General features: G+C 48.2%; 1 pseudogene; it reads right to left on the bottom strand.

The window, feature by feature from the left end:
• Positions 1-1,075: 1,075 nt before the first annotated feature.
• LOC142924658 (pre-miRNA 5'-monophosphate methyltransferase-like) lies at positions 1,076-16,304 on the bottom strand (annotated as a pseudogene).
• Between the last annotated feature and the right edge of the window lie 338 nt (positions 16,305-16,642).

Here is a 16,642-nt window from a genome sequence, read left to right as displayed (position 1 = left end):
CATGCATAACCAGCCCCATGCATAAGCAGCCCCATGCATAACCAGCCCCATGCATAACCAGCCCCATGCATAACCAGCCCCATGCTTAACCAGCTCCATACACAACCAGCTGCTTCCTGACGTATGTACGAAAAAAAACTCACTAACTTGTAAGATTCTTTCATGATTGAAATTATAATTTTGGATGGTCGGTGACATTGTATGCTTGTGCGAGGCAGGACACTAAGTGCATGGCTATGAATAACAGACGTGTCATAACATTCCGCCACCGCAAAGATTGTTCCATTGCAGCAGTTACAGCAAATGATCAGATTCCACTTCAAGCAATCTAATCAGGCACCAATGCTGCTGCGTACCCTGTTTGCAGTAGGTACAACGGAGAAGTGTCATCTCCATGGGTCTCATCACACTGGTTTGGCCTCAAACAGTTACCATTTAAAGATATTGGTCCAAGATTATCAGTAACATTGGGTAAGCATTATTTTTGTCCGTAGATATTTTTTCTAGATGTTTACTTTGAGAGCAGCTGTAAGCAGTGAAGTTCCATAGCCGACTCAGCCAAGCGGATTAAAGAAAAACGTGAAAGAGCCCATCGGCATCAACACCAGTAACGGCACAACACAAGTCCCATTCAGCAGACGAGCAACTCTTGCCGACAGTGCGATCGATGCTTCCGCTCAAGTTGCTGGGCTCTTCCCACCAGCGTGCAGGAAAATGCTACGAGCAGCTCTTCTCGGCAGTCATCATCGTTTGCGATGGCCAATCCGAAGATTTTTTTTTCAGCAATCAAATCCCGCTTGTCTAACTTTTCACCCTTAACTGCTGAAACATATCTATCAAACAGAGCATTGCACGCTAGTTGCCACTCGGTCGTGGTGATATCGCAACGGCACTTATGTCAGTCTGAGGGCACTCTGCAAACCGTGCATATAGACAACACAACAAAGATATTTATGGAGCGGAGGGAGCTCACTGGACAGGAACATGGGATGGATTGCCTCCATACCAGATGTTGTGGTTAATGGGAGGATGAATGGCAATTATGACTTCACACAATTACAATGCACCCATCAACTATTTACAATGTTCAGATTTTATTTCACAATAAATATAAAAGTGGCGTATCCAAAACATTTACATGTGCATTTCAATAATATTTCAGATGCACGTGGAAATCCAAAGGAAACAGGGACATAGTTCACCTTTACAAAGCAGCCTCCACTGTCACATCATGAGCTGCCTTAAATTATTTGAGGAAAATCGCATGTGAAGAGGAAATATTTCTGTATGTCTTCCATGGCCTGGGTTTGATATAATTTTCAAAATGCCTCCTCCAAACAATGATTTGAAGTTGGTGATATTCATTTTCCATTTTATGAGATGCTGTTGTCCCATTTATTAAAAAAAAAACATTCATTCCCTTTATCATAAATGATTCTGGTTGGGTCCTTCAAAACTGACAACTCTTTTTGCATACAATTTTATTTTCAAAGGTACAAAAAAGGTACGTTTTGCATTGTTGTCACTTTATATATATAATATTCTGATAAATTATAACACGTTTTCAACAACATGCTGCATTTACACGCACGACGAGAAAACAATGTACCATCAACAAATAAAGGTGTTAAAAACTGACAAACACTTAACATTTCCGACCACGAATTCTCTCCAAATAGGCAACAGATCCTCGAAGGCCACAGCAGCAACGCAGTTTCAATCGGTACTTTTGTCAATGCATCCCAAGGCCACTCCCGTTCGTCCAAACAGCAGCAGGGACCGCCCCCACTCGGTGCTGCCCAGGCTGGACAGCAAGCGCATGTCTCCCTCCTCTCCCAGCAAGGCGGCCAGCTCATCGGCCTCCGCGCGGCCGCCACCGCCGCCAGCCCCACGCAGGAGCCGCAGATCCGGCAGGAGGGGGAACTCGGCCAGCCCCAGACGGCGCAGGCGGCGCGCGGCCGCTCGGTAGCACCTCCACGGCTGCGGCTCGACCAACAGGAAGGTGGCGGTGCGCGCGGCGGCCGCGAGGAAACGCCGCAGGCCGGCATCGCCGTGGTGCAGGTGAATCCACATCATCACCGACATGCACAGGCACAGGTCAAAGCGCGCCCGGCCGTGGCGTCGCAGGAAGGCGTCCAGCGCGGCGTCTCGTGCTGCGGTGTCCATGAAGTCAAACGCCTCGTAGGCGATGACGTCCGGGTGAGGATTGTCGCCCCGCGCACGCTCCACCAGATCGGCGTCCAGGTCGCATGCCAGCACAGATAGCGGCAGCACGCGGGCAACCTGCCCAGAGCGTCCACCCTCGGGCTGGTCCAGCCCCGTCAGGTGCCGATACACAGCCACCGTCAGCTCCTGCGAGAAAACACGAGGACACCGGTGGCGGGTTTGTTTCTTTGCTGGAGAATGTCGTAAAAAAACAGACGTGATGCGAGGATGGAGTACTTCATTATTCAAAATGAAAATAAGTTAATACCTCAGTGGGCTTTGCCCGGTAGGATGGGGATGGTTTAGTTTTATTTGTATGTGTTTGGGTGATGTGTTTACCTCTCTTGCACTTTGCACTACTATCATGTTTTGTATTTTTTGTTGTTGTAACGTTCTTACCCTCCTTCTACTGGACGTCTGCGAAAAAGAGCTTTATCGCTCATCGCATTCCTCCAGTATGAATATTTAGATTCTGGCCACAGTATTAGATGCAACTTTATTCAATACAAACCTATGACGCAGTGATTCTAGGTCAAAAAATCCAACGAGACTAAGTTCGATGTTCAGCTACTGACATGAATGCAACTTTAAATATCTAATAAACGCCTCAAACCGGTGATATGTCTGAACCAGTCCTTGACACGCACCTTCAGCAACCTTGATTGCCAAAACCACCCGTGACCAACATGGCATGGCATAGGCCTTCATCCAGCAGTTAATTGACAAAAAGTCTGGAGCTAATGATGAATTTCCATGACTCACGTGTTTGACACTCACATAATGATGAACAACGCGCATATGGGGTAGTGTATTCCATCTGTGGGAGAAAGGTGAAAATGCATTTTTGTAAACATGTCTCAGGCCCATGGCCACCCGCACTACCCCACTGTGACTAGTACACCCCTACACTACCACACAGTGACTAGTACACTACCACACTACCACACAGTGACTAGTACACTACCACACTACCACACAGTGACTAGTACACTACCACACTACCACACAATGACTAGTACACCCCCACACTACCACACAGTGACTAGTACACTACCACACTACCACACAGTGACTAGTACACCTCAACACTACCACACAGTGACTAGTACACCTCAACACTACCACACAGTGACTAGTACACTACCACACTACCACACAGTGACTAGTACACCCCCACACTACCACACAGTGACTAGTACACCTCAACACTACCACACAGTGACTAGTACACTACCACACTACCACAGTGACTAGTACACTACCACACAGTGACTAGTACACCCCCACACTACCACACAGTGACTAGTACACTACCACACTACCCTACAGTGAATAGTACACTACCACACTACCACACAGTGACTAGTACACCCCCACACTACCACACAGTGACTAGTACACTACCACACTACCCTACAGTGAGTTGTACACCCCCACACTACCACACTGTGACTAGTACACCCCCACACTACCACACAGTGACTAGTACACCCCCACACTACCACACAGTGACTAGTACACCCCCACACTACCACACAGTGACTAGTACACCCCCACACTACCACACAGTGACAAGTACACTCCCACACAGTGACTAGTACACCCCCACACTACCACACAGTGACTAGTACACCACCACACAGTGACTAGTACACCAACACACTACCACACAGTGACTAGTACACCCCCACACTACCACACAGTGACTAGTACACCCCCACACTACCACAGTGACTAGTACACTACCACACAGTGACTAGTACATTACCACACTACCACACAGTGACTAGTACACCAACACACTACCACACAGTGACTAGTACACTACCACACTACCACAGGGACTAGTACACTACCACACTACCACAGTGACTATTACACTACCACACTACCACAGTGACTAGTACACTACCACACAGTGACTAGTACACCCTCACACTACCACACAGTGACTAGTACACCCCCACACTACCTCACAGTGACTAGTACACCCCCACACTACCACACAGTGACTAGTACACCCCCACACTACCACACAGTGACTAGTACACTACCACACCACCACACAGTGACTAGTACACCCCCACACAGTGACTAGTACACTACCACACTACCACACAGTGACTAGTACACCCCCACACAGTGACTAGTACACTACCACACTACCACACAGTGACTAGTACACTACCACACTACCACACAGTGACTAGTACACTACCACACAGTGACTAGTACACTACCACACAGTGACTAGTACACCCCCACACTACCACACAGTGACTAGTACACTACTACACTACCACACAGTGACTAGTACACCCCGACACTACCACACAGTGACTAGTACACGCACACACTACCGCACAGTGACTAGTACACCCCCACACTACCACACAGTGACTAGTACACAACCACACTACTACATAGTGACTAGTACACTACCACACTACCACACAGTGACTAGTACACCCCCACACTACTACACAGTGACTAGTACACTACCACACTATCACACAGTGACTAGTACACTAACACACTACTACACAGTGACTAGTACACTACCACACTACCTCACAGTGACTAGTACACTAACACACTACCATAGTGACTAGTACACCCCCACACAGTGACTAGTACACTACCACACAGTGACTAGTACACTACCACACTACCACAGTGACTAGTAAACTACCACACAGTGACGAGTACACTACCACACTACCACACAGTGACTAGTACACTACCACACTACCACACAGTGACTAGTACACTACCACACTACCACACAGTGACTAGTACACTACCACACTACCACACAGTGACTAGTACACTACCACACAGTAACTAGTACACTACCACACAGTGACTAGTACACTACCACACTACCACAGTGACTAGTACACTACCATAGTGACTAGTACACCCCCACACAGTGACTAGTACACTACCACACAGTGACTAGTACACTACCACACAGTGACTAGTACACTACCACACAGTGACTAGTACACTACCACACTACCACAGTGACTAGTACACTACCACACTACCATAGTGACTAGTACACCCCCACACAGTGACTAGTACACTACCACACTACTACACAGTGACTAGTACACTACCACACAGTGACTAGTACACTACAACACTACTACACAGTGACTAGTACACTACCACACTACTACACAGTGACTAGTACACTACCACACTACCATACAGTGACTAGTACACCCCCACACTACTACACAATGACTAGTACACTACCACACTATCACACAGTGACTAGTACACTAACACACTACTACACAGTGACTAGTACACTATCACACTACTACACAGTGACTAGTACACTACCACACTACTACGCAGTGACTAGTACACTACCACACTACCACACAGTGGCTAGTACACCCCCACACTACTACACAATGACTAGTACACTACCACACTATCACACAGTGACTAGTACACTAACACACTACCATAGTGACTAGTACACCACCACACAGTGACTATTACACTACCACACAGTGACTAGTACACTACCACACTACCACAGTGACTAGTACACTACCACACAGTGACTAGTACACTACCACACCGTGACATGTACACTACCAGACAGTGACTAGTACACTACCACACAGTGACTAGTACACTACCGCACTACCACACAGTGACTAGTACACTACCACACTACTACACAGTGACTAGTACACTACCACACAGTGACTAGTACACTACCACACAGTGACTAGTACACTACCACACTACCACACAGTGACTAGTACACTACCACACTACCACACAGTGACTAGTACACTACCACACTACCACACAGTGACTAGTACACTACCACACTACCACACAATGACTAGTACACCCCCACACTACCACACAGTGACTAGTACACTACCACACTACCACACAGTGACTAGTACACCTCAACACTACCACACAGTGACTAGTACACCTCAACACTACCACACAGTGACTAGTACACTACCACACTACCACACAGTGACTAGTACACCCCCACACTACCACACAGTGACTAGTACACCTCAACACTACCACACAGTGATTAGTACACTACCACACTACCACAGTGACTAGTACACTACCACACAGTGACTTGTACACCCCCACACTACCTCTACCACACAGTGACTAGTACACTACCACACTACCCTACAGTGACTAGTACACTACCACACTACCCTACAGTGACTAGTACACCCCCACACTACCACACTGTGACTAGTACACCCCCACACTACCACACAGTGACTAGTACACCCCCACACTACCACACAGTGACTAGTACACCCCCACACTACCACAGAGTGACTAGTACACCCCCCACACTACCACACAGTGACTAGTACACTACCACACAGTGACTAGTACACCCCCACACTACCACACAGTGACTAGTGCACCACCACACAGTGACTAGTACACCAACACACTACCACACAGTGACTAGTACACCCCCACACTACCACACAGCGACTAGTACACCCCCACACTACCACAGTGACTAGTACACTACCACACAGTGACTAGTATACTACCACACTACCACACAGTGACTAGTACACTAACACACTACCACACAGTGACTAGTACACTACCACACTACCACAGTGACTAGTACACTACCACACAGTGACTAGTACACCGCCACACTACCACACAGTGACTAGTACACCCCCACACTACCACACAGTGACTAGTACACCCCCACACTACCTCACAGTGACTAGTACACCCCCACACTACCACACAGTGACTAGTACACCCCCACACTACCACACAGTGACTAGTACACTACCACACCACCACACAGTGACTAGTACACCCCCACACAGTGACTAGTACACTACCACACCACCACACAGTGACTAGTACACCCCCACACAGTGACTAGTACACTACCACACCACCACACAGTGACTAGTACACCCCCACACTACCACACAGTGACTAGTACACTACCACACCACCACACAGTGACTAGTACACCCCCACACAGTGACTAGTACACTACCACACCACCACACAGTGGCTAGTACACCCCCACACTACCACACAGTGATTAGTGCACTACCACACTACCACACAGTGACTAGTACACTACCACACTACCACACAGTGACTAGTACACTACCACACAGTGACTAGTACACTACCACACAGTGACAAGTACACTACCACACTACCACAGTGACTAGTACACTACCACACTACCATAGTGACTAGTACACCCCCACACAGTGACTAGTACACTACCACACAGTGACTAGGACACTACCACACAGTGACTAGTACACTACCACACTACCACACAGTGACTAGTACACTACCACACAGTGACTAGTACACTACCACACTACCACAGCGACTAGTACACTACCACACTACCATAGTGACTAGTACACCCCCACACAGTGACTAGTACACTACCACACAGTGACTAGTACACTACCACACTACTACACAGTGACTAGTACACTACCACACAGTGACTAGTACACTACCACACTACTACACAGTGACTAGTACACTACCACACAGTGACTAGTACACTACCACACTACCACACAGTGACTAGTACACCCCCACACTACCACACAGTGACTAGTACACTACCACACAGTGACTAGTACACTACCACACTACCACACAGTGACTAGTACACTACCACACTACTACACAGTGACTAGTACACTACCACACTACCACACAGTGACTAGTACACTACCACACCATGACTAGTACACTACCAGACAGTGACTAGTACACTACCACACAGTGACTAGTACACTACCACACTAGCACACAGTGACTAGTACACTACCACACTACTACACAGTGACTAGTACACTACCACACAGTGACTAGTACACTACCACACAGTGACTAGTACACTACCACACTACCACACAGTGACTAGTACACTACCACACTACTACACAGTGACTAGTACACTACCACACAGTGACTAGTACACTACCACACAGTGACTAGTACACTACCACACTACCACACAGTGACTAGTACACTACCACACTATCACACAGTGACTAGTACACTAACACACTACTACACAGTGACTAGTACACTACCACACTACCTCACAGTGACTAGTACACTAACACACTACCATAGTGACTAGTACACCCCCACACAGTGACTAGTACACTACCACACAGTGACTAGTACACTACCACACTACCACAGTGACTAGTAAACTACCACACAGTGACGAGTACACTACCACACTACCACACAGTGACTAGTACACTACCACACTACCACACAGTGACTAGTACACTACCACACTACCACACAGTGACTAGTACACTACCACACAGTGACTAGTACACTACCACACAGTGACTAGTACACTACCACACAGTGACTAGTACACTACCACACTACCACAGTGACTAGTACACTACCATAGTGACTAGTACACCCCCACACAGTGACTAGTACACTACCACACAGTGACTAGTACACTACCACACAGTGACTAGTACACTACCACACAGTGACTAGTACACTACCACACTACCACAGTGACTAGTACACTACCACACTACCATAGTGACTAGTACACCCCCACACAGTGACTAGTACACTACCACACTACTACACAGTGACTAGTACACTACCACACAGTGACTAGTACACTACCACACTACTACACAGTGACTAGTACACTACCACACTACTACACAGTGACTAGTACACTACCACACTACCACACAGTGACTAGTACACCCCCACACTACTACACAATGACTAGTACACTACCACACTATCACACAGTGACTAGTACACTAACACACTACTACACAGTGACTAGTACACTACCACACTACCTCACAGTGACTAGTACACTAACACACTACCATAGTGACTAGTACACCACCACACAGTGACTATTACACTACCACACAGTGACTAGTACACTACCACACTACCACAGTGACTAGTACACTACCACACAGTGACTAGTACACTACCACACTACCACACAGTGACTAGTACACTACCACACTACCACACAGTGACTAGTACACTACCACACAGTGACTAGTACACTACCACACAGTGACTAGTACACTACCACACTACCACAGTGACTAGTACACTACCATAGTGACTAGTACACCCCCACACAGTGACTAGTACACTACCACACAGTGACTAGTACACTACCACACAGTGACTAGTACACTACCACACTACCACACAGTGACTAGTACACTACCACACAGTGACTAGTACACTACCACACTACCACAGTGACTAGTACACTACCATACTACCATAGTGACTAGTACACCCCCACAGAGTGACTAGTACACTACCAAACAGTGACTAGTACACTACCACACTACTACACAGTGACTAGTACACTACCACACAGTGACTAGTACACTACCACACTACTACACAGTGACTAGTACACTACCACACAGTGACTAGTACACTACCACACTACTACACAGTGACTAGTACACTACCACACAGTGACTAGTACACTACCACACTACCACACAGTGACTAGTACACCCCCACACTACCACACAGTGACTAGTACACTCCCACACAGTGACTAGTACACTACCACACTACCACACAGTGACTAGTACACTACCACACTACTACACAGTGACTAGTACACTACCACACTACCACACAGTGACTAGTACACTACCACACCGTGACATGTACACTACCAGACAGTGACTAGTACACTACCACACAGTGACTAGTACACTACCACACTACCACACAGTGACTAGTACACTACCACACTACTACACAGTGACTAGTACACTACCACACAGTGACTAGTACACTACCACACAGTGACTAGTACACTACCACACTACCACACAGTGACTAGTACACTACCACACTACCACACAGTGACTAGTACACTACCACACTACCACACAGTGACTAGTACACTACCACACTACCACACAATGACTAGTACACCCCCACACTACCACACAGTGACTAGTACACTACCACACTACCACACAGTGACTAGTACACCTCAACACTACCACACAGTGACTAGTACACCTCAACACTACCACACAGTGACTAGTACACTACCACACTACCACACAGTGACTAGTACACCCCCACACTACCACACAGTGACTAGTACACCTCAACACTACCACACAGTGATTAGTACACTACCACACTACCACAGTGACTAGTACACTACCACACAGTGACTTGTCCACCCCCACACTACCACACAGTGACTAGTACACTACCACACTACCCTACAGTGACTAGTACACTACCACACTACCCTACAGTGACTAGTACACCCCCACACTACCACACTGTGACTAGTACACCCCCACACTACCACACAGTGACTAGTACACCCCCACACTACCACACAGTGACTAGTACACCCCCACACTACCACACAGTGACTAGTACACCCCCCACACTACCACACAGTGACTAGTACACTACCACACAGTGACTAGTACACCCCCACACTACCACACAGTGAATAGTGCACCACCACACAGTGACTAGTACACCAACACACTACCACACAGTGACTAGTACACCCCCACACTACCACACAGCGACTAGTACACCCCCACACTACCACAGTGACTAGTACACTACCACACAGTGACTAGTATACTACCACACTACCACACAGTGACTAGTACACTAACACACTACCCCACAGTGACTAGTACACTACCACAGTGACTAGTACACTACCACACAGTGACTAGTACACCCCCACACTACCACACAGTGACTAGTACACCCCCACACTACCACACAGTGACTAGTACACCCCCACACTACCTCACAGTGACTAGTACACCCCCACACTACCACACAGTGACTAGTACACCCCCACACTACCACACAGTGACTAGTACACTACCACACCACCACACAGTGACTAGTACACCCCCACACAGTGACTAGTACACTACCACACCACCACACAGTGACTAGTACACCCCCACACAGTGACTAGTACACTACCACACCACCACACAGTGACTAGTACACCCCCACACTACCACACAGTGACTAGTACACTACCACACCACCACACAGTGACTAGTACACCCCCACACAGTGACTAGTACACTACCACACCACCACACAGTGGCTAGTACACCCCCACACTACCACACAGTGATTAGTGCACTACCACACTACCACACAGTGACTAGTACACTACCACACTACCACACAGTGACTAGTACACTACCACACAGTGACTAGTACACTACCACACAGTGACTAGTACACTACCACACTACCACAGTGACTAGTACACTACCACACTACCATAGTGACTAGTACACCCCCACACAGTGACTAGTACACTACCACACAGTGACTACTACACTACCACACAGTGACTAGTACACTACCACACTACCACAGTGACTAGTACACTACCATAGTGACTAGTACACCCCCACACAGTGACTAGTACACTACCACACAGTGACTAGTACACTACCACACAGTGACTAGTACACTACCACACAGTGACTAGTACACTACCACACTACCACAGTGACTAGTACACTACCACACTACCATAGTGACTAGTACACCCCCACACAGTGACTAGTACACTACCACACTACTACACAGTGACTAGTACACTACCACACAGTGACTAGTACACTACCACACTACTACACAGTGACTAGTACACTACCACACTACTACACAGTGACTAGTACACTACCACACTACCACACAGTGACTAGTACACCCCCACACTACTACACAATGACTAGTACACTACCACACTATCACACAGTGACTAGTACACTAACACACTACTACACAGTGACTAGTACACTACCACACTACCTCACAGTGACTAGTACACTAACACACTACCATAGTGACTAGTACACCACCACACAGTGACTATTACACTACCACACAGTGACTAGTACACTACCACACTACCACAGTGACTAGTACACTACCACACAGTGACTAGTACACTACCACACTACCACACAGTGACTAGTACACTACCACACTACCACACAGTGACTAGTACACTACCACACAGTGACTAGTACACTACCACACAGTGACTAGTACACTACCACACTACCACAGTGACTAGTACACTACCATAGTGACTAGTACACCCCCACACAGTGACTAGTACACTACCACACAGTGACTAGTACACTACCACACAGTGACTAGTACACTACCACACTACCACACAGTGACTAGTACACTACCACACAGTGACTAGTACACTACCACACTACCACAGTGACTAGTACACTACCATACTACCATAGTGACTAGTACACCCCCACAGAGTGACTAGTACACTACCAAACAGTGACTAGTACACTACCACACTACTACACAGTGACTAGTACACTACCACACAGTGACTAGTACACTACCACACTACTACACAGTGACTAGTACACTACCACACAGTGACTAGTACACTACCACACTACTACACAGTGACTAGTACACTACCACACAGTGACTAGTACACTACCACACTACCACACAGTGACTAGTACACCCCCACACTACCACACAGTGACTAGTACACTCCCACACAGTGACTAGTACACTACCACACTACCACACAGTGACTAGTACACTACCACACTACTACACAGTGACTAGTACACTACCACACTACCACACAGTGACTAGTACACTACCACACCGTGACATGTACACTACCAGACAGTGACTAGTACACTACCACACAGTGACTAGTACACTACCACACTACCACACAGTGACTAGTACACTACCACACTACTACACAGTGACTAGTACACTACCACACAGTGACTAGTACACTACCACACAGTGACTAGTACACTACCACACTACCACACAGTGACTAGTACACTACCACACTACCACACAGTGACTAGTACACTACCACACTACCACACAGTGACTAGTACACCACCACACTACCACACAATGACTAGTACACCCCCACACTACCACACAGTGACTAGTACACTACCACACTACCACACAGTGACTAGTACACCTCAACACTACCACACAGTGACTAGTACACCTCAACACTACCACACAGTGACTAGTACACTACCACACTACCACACAGTGACTAGTACACCCCCACACTACCACACAGTGACTAGTACACCTCAACACTACCACACAGTGATTAGTACACTACCACAGTGACTAGTACACTACCACACAGTGACTTGTCCACCCCCACACTACCACACAGTGACTAGTACACTACCACACTACCCTACAGTGACTAGTACACTACCACACTACCCTACAGTGACTAGTACACCCCCACACTACCACACTGTGACTAGTACACCCCCACACTACCACACAGTGACTAGTACACCCCCACACTACCACACAGTGACTAGTACACCCCCACACTACCACACAGTGACTAGTACACCCCCCACACTACCACACAGTGACTAGTACACTACCACACAGTGACTAGTACACCCCCACACTACCACACAGTGAATAGTGCACCACCACACAGTGACTAGTACACCAACACACTACCACACAGTGACTAGTACACCCCCACACTACCACACAGCGACTAGTACACCCCCACACTACCACAGTGACTAGTACACTACCACACAGTGACTAGTATACTACCACACTACCACACAGTGACTAGTACACTAACACACTACCCCACAGTGACTAGTACACTACCACAGTGACTAGTACACTACCACACAGTGACTAGTACACCCCCACACTACCACACAGTGACTAGTACACCCCCACACTACCACACAGTGACTAGTACACCCCCACACTACCTCACAGTGACTAGTACACCCCCACACTACCACACAGTGACTAGTACACCCCCACACTACCACACAGTGACTAGTACACTACCACACCACCACACAGTGACTAGTACACCCCCACACAGTGACTAGTACACTACCACACCACCACACAGTGACTAGTACACCCCCACACAGTGACTAGTACACTACCACACCACCACACAGTGACTAGTACACCCCCACACTACCACACAGTGACTAGTACACTACCACACCACCACACAGTGACTAGTACACCCCCACACAGTGACTAGTACACTACCACACCACCACACAGTGGCTAGTACACCCCCACACTACCACACAGTGATTAGTGCACTACCACACTACCACACAGTGACTAGTACACTACCACACTACCACACAGTGACTAGTACACTACCACACAGTGACTAGTACACTACCACACAGTGACTAGTACACTACCACACTACCACAGTGACTAGTACACTACCACACTACCATAGTGACTAGTACACCCCCACACAGTGACTAGTACACTACCACACAGTGACTACTACACTACCACACAGTGACCAGTACACTACCACACTACCACACAGTGACTAGTACACTACCACACAGTGACTAGTACACTACCACACTACCACAGCGACTAGTACACTACCACACTACCATAGTGACTAGTACACCCCCACACAGTGACTAGTACACTACCACACAGTGACTAGTACTCTACCACACTACTACACAGTGACTAGTACACTACCACACAGTGACTAGTACACTACCACACTACTACACAGTGACTAGTACACTACCACACAGTGACTAGTACACTACCACACTACCACACAGTGACTAGTACACCCCCACACTACCACACAGTGACTAGTACACTACCACACAGTGACTAGTACACTACCACACTACCACACAGTGACTAGTACACTACCACACTACTACACAGTGACTAGTACACTACCACACTACCACACAGTGACTAGTACACTACCACACCGTGACTAGTACACTACCAGACAGTGACTAGTACACTACCACACAGTGACTAGTACACTACCACACTAGCACACAGTGACTAGTACACTACCACACTACTACACAGTGACTAGTACACTACCACACAGTGACTAGTACACTACCACACAGTGACTAGTACACTACCACACTAGCACACAGTGACTAGTACACTACCACACTACTACACAGTGACTAGTACACTACCACACAGTGACTAGTACACTACCACACAGTGACTAGTACACTACCACACTACCACACAGTGACTAGTACACTACCACACTACCACACAGTGACTAGTACACTACCACACTACCACACAGTGACTAGTACACTACCACACAGTGACTAGTACACCCCCACACTACCACACAGTGACTAGTACACTACCACACAGTGACTAGTACACTACCACACTACCACAGTGACTAGTACACTACCACACTACCACAGTGACTAGTACACTACCACAGTGACTAGTACACTACCACACTACCACAGTGACTAGTACACTACCACACTACCACAGTGACTAGTACACTACCATAGTGACTAGTACACTACCACACTACCACACAGTGACTAGTACACTACCACACTACTACACAGTGACTAGTACACTACCACACTACCACAGTGACTAGTACACTACCATAGTGACTAGTACACTATACCACACTGGGACTGGACGAGTCTCACAGCCACGGCTTTGTTCGAGTGAACGTCCCGAGAGTTTCAGAACCTTCCCCAGCGGTCGACGTCCTCAGCCCCGTCCGTGGTAACGTGGAGTTGCGCTCACCCCGCTGTTGCAGCCCATGTCCAGGGCGAGGAACGGCGGCGCGGACTCCGGCAGGAGCCGCCTCAGAAGCTCGCGGGGCAGCAGCGCGACGCGTCGAGCCGGGGGGTTGAAGGCCGCCTAGTTGATGAAGTTCCCGTTTGGAGCCGCGCCTGGCTCCCTCTTCCTCGGGGCCCCGGGCGCTGCCATCTCCTCCCCGCCGTCCTCCTTCTTAATCTCCTCCTCGTCCTCCTCTTTCCTCGCCTCCATCCCTGTGGAGGCCGTAAGCGAGGAGGCTGTCAGGCGGGATCGGCACAAGCAAAAGGAGGGGAGCGGGACGCGCGAGTGTGTGGAGGCACAGTCAGCCATGTTACGTGGGGAAGTAAACACTGTGGAGACAGAGTCAGCCATGTTACGTGGGGAAGTAAACACTGTGGAGACAGAGTCAGCCATGTTACGTGGGGAAGTAAACACTGTGGAGGCAGTCAGCCATGTTACGTGGGGAAGTGAACACCGTAGAGGCACAGTCAGCCATGTCACGTGGGGAAGTGAACACCGTGGAGGCAGTCAGCCATGTCACGTGGGGAAGTGAACATTGTGGAGGCAGTCAGCCATGTTACGTGGGGAAGTGAACATTGTGGAGGCAGTCAGCCATGTTACGTGGGGAAGTGAACATTGTGGAGGCAGTCAGCCATGTTACGTGGGGAAGTGAACATTGTGGAGGCAG

This window comes from Petromyzon marinus, chromosome 15, assembly GCF_048934315.1.
Source record: "Petromyzon marinus isolate PM22_M1 ecotype Great Lakes invasive population chromosome 15, UKy_Petmar_22M1.pri1.0, whole genome shotgun sequence".
NCBI lineage: Eukaryota > Metazoa > Chordata > Hyperoartia > Petromyzontiformes > Petromyzontidae > Petromyzon > Petromyzon marinus.
This window is presented reverse-complemented; position numbering and strand designations above follow the sequence as displayed.